Here is a 6,563-nt window from a genome sequence, read left to right as displayed (position 1 = left end):
GAGGGCGGAAACAATTAATTAAAGGTCAAACACTGAAACTGAGCAAATGAAAAAAAAAGGAAAAATTGAAACACCGAATTGTTTTCAAAAGCATAGGAACAATTATTTAATGAGTGTTTAATTACTTAGACGAAAGTGAACACATTGCCGCTACCTGCCTTAAAACTAATTTTTCCTGTTTCATTTATACCTGGATATTTCAAAAAATATGAAACTTAGGACGTTTGATGTCCTTACTCATTTTAAAGGAACTGAGAACAAAGCATGAAAATTTTGGACGTCGGTCACCTTAATTTGACGATTAAAAGTATAATAGGGTATTTGCATTGCTGTACCTTTGGAATGTGGTGGTGATGGAGGGACGGGAATATCAAGAAGACCCGTGATACTAAAAAAGAGGGGGTGTCATTTTGCAATTCTCGCCTACGGCGGCAAAACATTTATCAACAGACCTGCTATAAGCTGGATGCCATTGAATGGAACTACGTTATGATGAGGTAGGTCATTCAGTATTGCTTTGACACTATGCCAATCAATTGCAGTTGCTGGCGACTGGTAACATGGCAGTCTCTTGGCAGTTAATGTATTTTCAGGGGCTGGGAATCCTGGGGAACGTGTTGATAAGAGCAGCAGTCTAACAGCCTTTGTGTCGACGCGATCTTTCATTATCTTGTTGACAGATGTGTCTCTTGTTGTCTGTTGCCACGTCAAGGGAAGCCGCAACAATGGTCACTGTACTGACTATCCGTGGTACTCCAGGAATAATCGCACTGTCCGTTTGGATCCCTATCTTGATGCAGCTCATTTGCTGGCTGCAGATACGTGACGTCGCAGTAGGTTCCTGCACAGCCTGGCGAATTGTACGTCTATTCTCTCTGGCGTTAGTATCGTGAGGCACGTGAGATTCTGATTGGCGTTGAGTGCAACCCTCCAAAATTCTGTGCTATATTCTGATGGCAGTCATGGGAATCCGATCAACGTGAGCAGCAGTATCGATGAACGATAAACCTCACTCTCGATAGTCGATAATCCTGCTAATATTGAATTCCGATACATGTTGGTAGACGCGGAATAACACGGAGTACAAGATCTTTTCACGAATAAACAACATCCTAATGCGAAATGAGGAAACCACCGTGCAGTCTTTTGTTATTGAATGAGAAACCCACGGTGCAGTCTTTCGTTATATACAGAGTGAATGCTTTAATCCTGTTTGCCCACATGGTAACAGTCTATTGGTCGACGTAGGAGCCATCGTCTCGCTGCATGAGCCACCTCCCCACCCACCATCCACGAACTGCTTCTCGCACAGTGCATCATTTGTTTGACCAAACATATGGAAGTCGGAAGATATATGGGCTTTAGGGTGGATGAGGAAGAACCTCCCAATGAAGTTCAGTGACCTCCTCTCGGGTGCTCAGTACTACAACGAGGCTGGCCAGCTCAACAGCCCTCGTCGTTAATCAGCGAGGCGCATTGTCACGGAGTGCGAGAAGTTCGTTTGCATTTTTTTGGCGCCGAACACGCTGAAATTCTTCCTTCAATATAGTGAGGGTAGTACAGTACACTTGTTTTGATCGCTGCACCATGAGGGAGTGCATCACACAGAATAACCTCTTCAGGGTCCCAGAAGACCATCCCCATGACTTTACAAGGTGAAGGTGTGGCTTTGAACTTTTTCTTCAGAGGGGAGGTGATGTGGCGTCACTCCATGGATTGCCGTTTCGTTTCCGGCTCGAACTGATGTACCCACGTTTCATCGCCCGTGCCGATCTTTGACAAAAATTGTTGCGATCAGTGTCGTAACGCGCAAGCAATTCCGCACAGATGGTCCTTCATTGCTCTTTATGGCCTTACGTTAGACGGCGAGGAACTCAGCAAGTACACATCTCTGAGTAGCACAACTGGTGGACGAATGTGCCAGCACTACCTATTGAGACCTCCAATTGTGCAGCGAGGTGTTTGATTGTGATCCACCGATAGTGTCGAATGAGTGTCTCCGCAAGTTCCAACATTGCAGGAGTCATAGCTGTATGCTGCTAGCCGACATGCGCGAAATCGGACAGGTTTGCGCAACCATGTTCGGTGATAAGAGATACCTGGTCCTACGACTCACCGCGCTTTTGTTCACTGTGAGGTCTTTGTAGACATTCTGCAAGCTCCTGTGAATACCTGCTATGTTCTGGTATTCTGCCAAAAGAAACTCAGTGACAGGTCTCTGCTAAGAACGATCCTCCGTTACAGACGCCATCCTGAAGGGTACTTCGTGAAACTATAGGGGCTGAAGCAGGAGTAATCCACGATGTCCCACAACAAATTCCTCCATTTTTTCCTCCGAAATTGGCCGAGGAAAAAAGTGTTGCGTTTTTTATTGAACTCCTCTCTTAGTTTTAACACTTAGCAATGCAGTTTACTGCTAAACGCACGGATACCCGAACTCCTGAGTGCGCCGCTTCAGGAATTTAGGGCGGGAGCCAGCTCCGGAGAGAATCCGCCCCGCTAATTAATGACGGGGGCAGGTAAGCTGACCAGCCTGGTTGTAGTTCTCAGGCGGTTTTCCACACATAACTAAGGTTGCTATCCACGTTCCACCTCAGATACACGCAACGAAACCATTTAGAGAACTTAGAGAACGTCCTCATTCTTGCACATGAAATATGTAGTCTAGATGTTGACAGATGGGTTGCATACATAGTATCTCGGTGGGGGGGGGGGGGGAGGCAAGTGGGGGGAGGGTGGCGTCAGGAAGTGCATCCGACCATCAATTACCACTAAAATGACCAGAAAACCGTATAACAATGACGGTCCTGCAGGGCAACGGGAAAAAGCGAAGAAGAAGAAGCAAAAAGTTTACTATAAGTGATCAACAGTTTCCTCTTGTCAACCGCAATATATCGTAGAAGAACTTGTCGATACTTGTGGGGAGGACGCTGAAACTACACAAGCACCTGCGAATTAAACTGTATTTGTACATCAAAAGAAAAGATTGCCATTTATGATTGATCATAGATCTTTTTCACTAATAAAGAAGGCGCTAAATATTGTCCTTAAGGGTCATGTCATTATAGAAAGGGAACTGACTGATTCATGACGGCTAAACGCTATAAAATCACTTTAGCTGATGGAAATTTGAATTGCACTGCTCCTGAAAACTAATCGTCAGCACTGATACAGACACCACCTGCAAAGAGGAGGTCTCCTCTTAGATGTAACTGCACAATCAACCATCACTTTATGGGAGATTCCATCATCAGTGAGTAGCCGCGGAAGAATTATCTGTGACGATTACAACTGTCGGAAGCTCTTCCGAGGATGTAGTCGTTGACTGCTTGCATGTTTTCCTCATAAGCTACGAGTGATACGTGAGACGGCTGTGCCCAACAAGCTGAGAAGATGCCTCCTAATTGGGTAACTGTGTAAGACGAATAATGAGTCCTTACATTCGAATAACGAGTCATTACACTCGACAGACTAAATACCATTGGGAGTCGTGGAAGAATATGGATCACTGCCGTTACGGAATTGTAAACTTGTAAATTAGCATAAAGACGTGAGCAAAAGTATGGTATCCAAAATTCTTAGCCACATGTGGCAGCGAAATTTCCACCACCGTGTCATGCGTGTAACCGCATTGCATGAAACTACAACTCAACTTTTTGCAGCTAAAACTGCAGACATTTCAGTACCTGTTGATGTGTGTCATAATATACCTTGTAGTATGTCATTCTTCTGTAGTATGATATATTTTTCTTATTTCGAGTCGTATTTTTTTTTACTATTCCATGTAGGATGGCTGAAAACCGAAACCGGTAAAATTCTATATCGCAAAGTTAACATGCGTTTCTTAAAGTATGAGTGTTATTACTGTCTCTTTAGCTTATGATGATTAGTTGCACAATAAATTGCACTGTAACAATTACTGTAAAAGAAAAGCATTGTTCAGACGGTACTTATGCGCACGCTGTGCTTGGTGTAATGGCAATTCGACTTAGTTGATGCCAGAAGCTAGTTGGGCGATTATTTTCTGAAACTTCATTGTTGTGAACGCGAAATGCATTCAACTGATACAACATGACTGATCCATTTGGATTTTAAAGATAACTTTCATTACCCTTGAAGAAGACAACGAAGCCACTATCCAGGATGGGCGAAGTAAAGCTGGCAGGTGAAATATTTATAGTACTGGCACAGAACTGATCCTTGTTAATGGACAGGACAGAAAATGCTGGTAATCGTGATTCTGATGCACCAATCCGTTGCTGTCACCCGAGTGCACATGCGCCTCTCCGTATGTTCTTTCCCGAGTACGTCACCGTGTCATTTCGTTTGAGTTGGTGAGAAGCGCAGATCGGAGTGACCTGGTTCAGCACGTCAGGGTACATGAATTCACAGCACATGCGTCAGTATGCATCAGGAAAACCCCGGCTCTACCTCGATGAGGCGCTGTATAATCTCAATATTGGTGTTTGGTGCGCAGTGTCTGGTGTCTGCATCGTAAAGCGTTACATTCACCAACCTGCTAATGCTAACCCGTATGTCCAGAAACAGCTTAATCCATATGTGGATCAACTTGCTGAAGATGGAAGACTGTGTGCGTATATTCAGCAAGACGAAGTTACAGCACACACAACTTTCACAACCTTGTTACATTTGCACGAGGTGTTCAGTGAGGAGAGGACAATCAGCACAGGGAATGTAATCTCTTCACATTTTTCACCTGTGGGGGGAATTGAAGGATCAGGTATACTCAGATAATCCTCACACACTGGGAGAGCTACAGCGTAACATGGGAAACGCCATTGCTGCTATTCCTCAGGCAGAGCCGCTACTCATGTCTGACGGTTTGACATATCGAGCACAGAGCTGTATTGACGTCAACAGTGGCCATTTCCAGCGTCTTCTGAGATGTTCATTAACCAGGGTCTTGATGTAAATATTTCACGGGCCAGGTTTATTTTGCCCGTCCTACATAAAGAGAGAAATAAGACAGGGTTCGGGAAGAAGGGAAATAGTCGGATGGCCTCGGTGACCTGACTATGTCGTTAAAATTCCATTATTACAAAAGATAAGGCTTGGAATAAGCACTCAAATGACAAACATATGAATGTTGTACATCTTCTGACTTCATTCAGAAAACATCAGCTCCTGATATAATTTCTATAAAGGGATTGTATCCACGGACAGATCAAGTCTTTACACAGAGACAGTTCCGTCTACTTAAAATGGAACTGTCAGTACTAAGTACTCACCCAAGACACGACACAGAGAAGTCTCTAGCTAAACGACTAATATTCCATCAGCTTCGCTGCAACTATTGCAGATAACTCTGCTTAGCCCTGCCTGGCTACTCTCTTTGGCTGCCTCTTCTGATGCGATACCAATTTCCTAATCTGACTCCAGTAGACCTCTCTGAGAGTTCTACTTTCGAGTTTTATTCAGTTTTCCATTTTGCACCTACGAGTCCTTGACATGACGAAGGGCCTGTAATTGTACACTATTCTTCGTAGGCTGAGTGGAGGGAGGCGTCTGTCATTAAATCGTGTATCAGGGCTGCTGTAGACTGTTCGTGACATATAAGTTCCCCTTCTAATGACTCACTCCCTTTATCTCTCTCTTATCCTCGCTACTTGTCTGTATTAAACCACGCCTACTTTTACAGCTTATACCGTTATTGCCAAACGCGACTGTCGCTACCGTGACGCCTCTGGTCAGCATTGTCTCCCGGTGCATTTAGGACCCTCTGACATTTTATATAATTGCCTTCCAATGTCTGGATGTTAACTTCTGCTTTGTTACGTTTCAAAATAACAAGACTTGGCCGCTTTCCGTGGGTACTGCAGCAGTGAACGCATTATCGTAGATATGAAGCCAACACCGACCACAGCTGTACAAATTTATATGGCTTCTAGCTCCGAAGATGAACAGACTGGAAGAATTTATGGTGAGATACAAGAAATTATTCAGACAGTTAAGGGAGACGATAAGTTAATTGAACTGGGAGACCGGAAATCGATAACAGGAAAGGGACTAGACGGAAAAATTGTAAACCATGGACTGGCGGAGAGGGATGAAAGGGGCAGGCAAAATGTCTCACCGTGCACTACAATGATTGCTACTACTTGGTTCGAAAATCATGGAAGGAGAGTGTATACCTGGAAGAGACGTGGAGACATCGGAAAGTTTCAAATAGATTACAGAATAAGTAATGGTAAGACAGAATTAGAAACTAGTTTTTAATCTTTATAACATTTCTAGGGGCTGGTGTGGCCTCTGTTCATAATTTATTGGCTATGATCTGCAGATTAAAGCTGAAGAAATTGCAGAAAGGTAGGATTTTAAGGATATGAGACATGGATAAGATGAAAGAACCAGAGGTTTTTAAGAGTTTCAAATGGAGAATTAAGCAAGAAGTGACTGAAATAGCGGTGAAGGACACAATATAAGAATGGGTGGCCTTGACAGGAAAGAGAATACAGTCGTCTCAAAAATCAGATCGACATGAAGTGCAAACTGGTAAAGTAAGAATGGGTAGGAGACAAATGTAAGGCTTAAAAGCATTCATG

This window comes from Schistocerca serialis, chromosome 4 (assembly GCF_023864345.2).
Source record: "Schistocerca serialis cubense isolate TAMUIC-IGC-003099 chromosome 4, iqSchSeri2.2, whole genome shotgun sequence".
NCBI classification, from domain to species: domain Eukaryota; kingdom Metazoa; phylum Arthropoda; class Insecta; order Orthoptera; family Acrididae; genus Schistocerca; species Schistocerca serialis.
The sequence above is the reverse complement of the archived record's forward strand: the minus strand, read 5'-3'. Positions refer to the sequence as shown.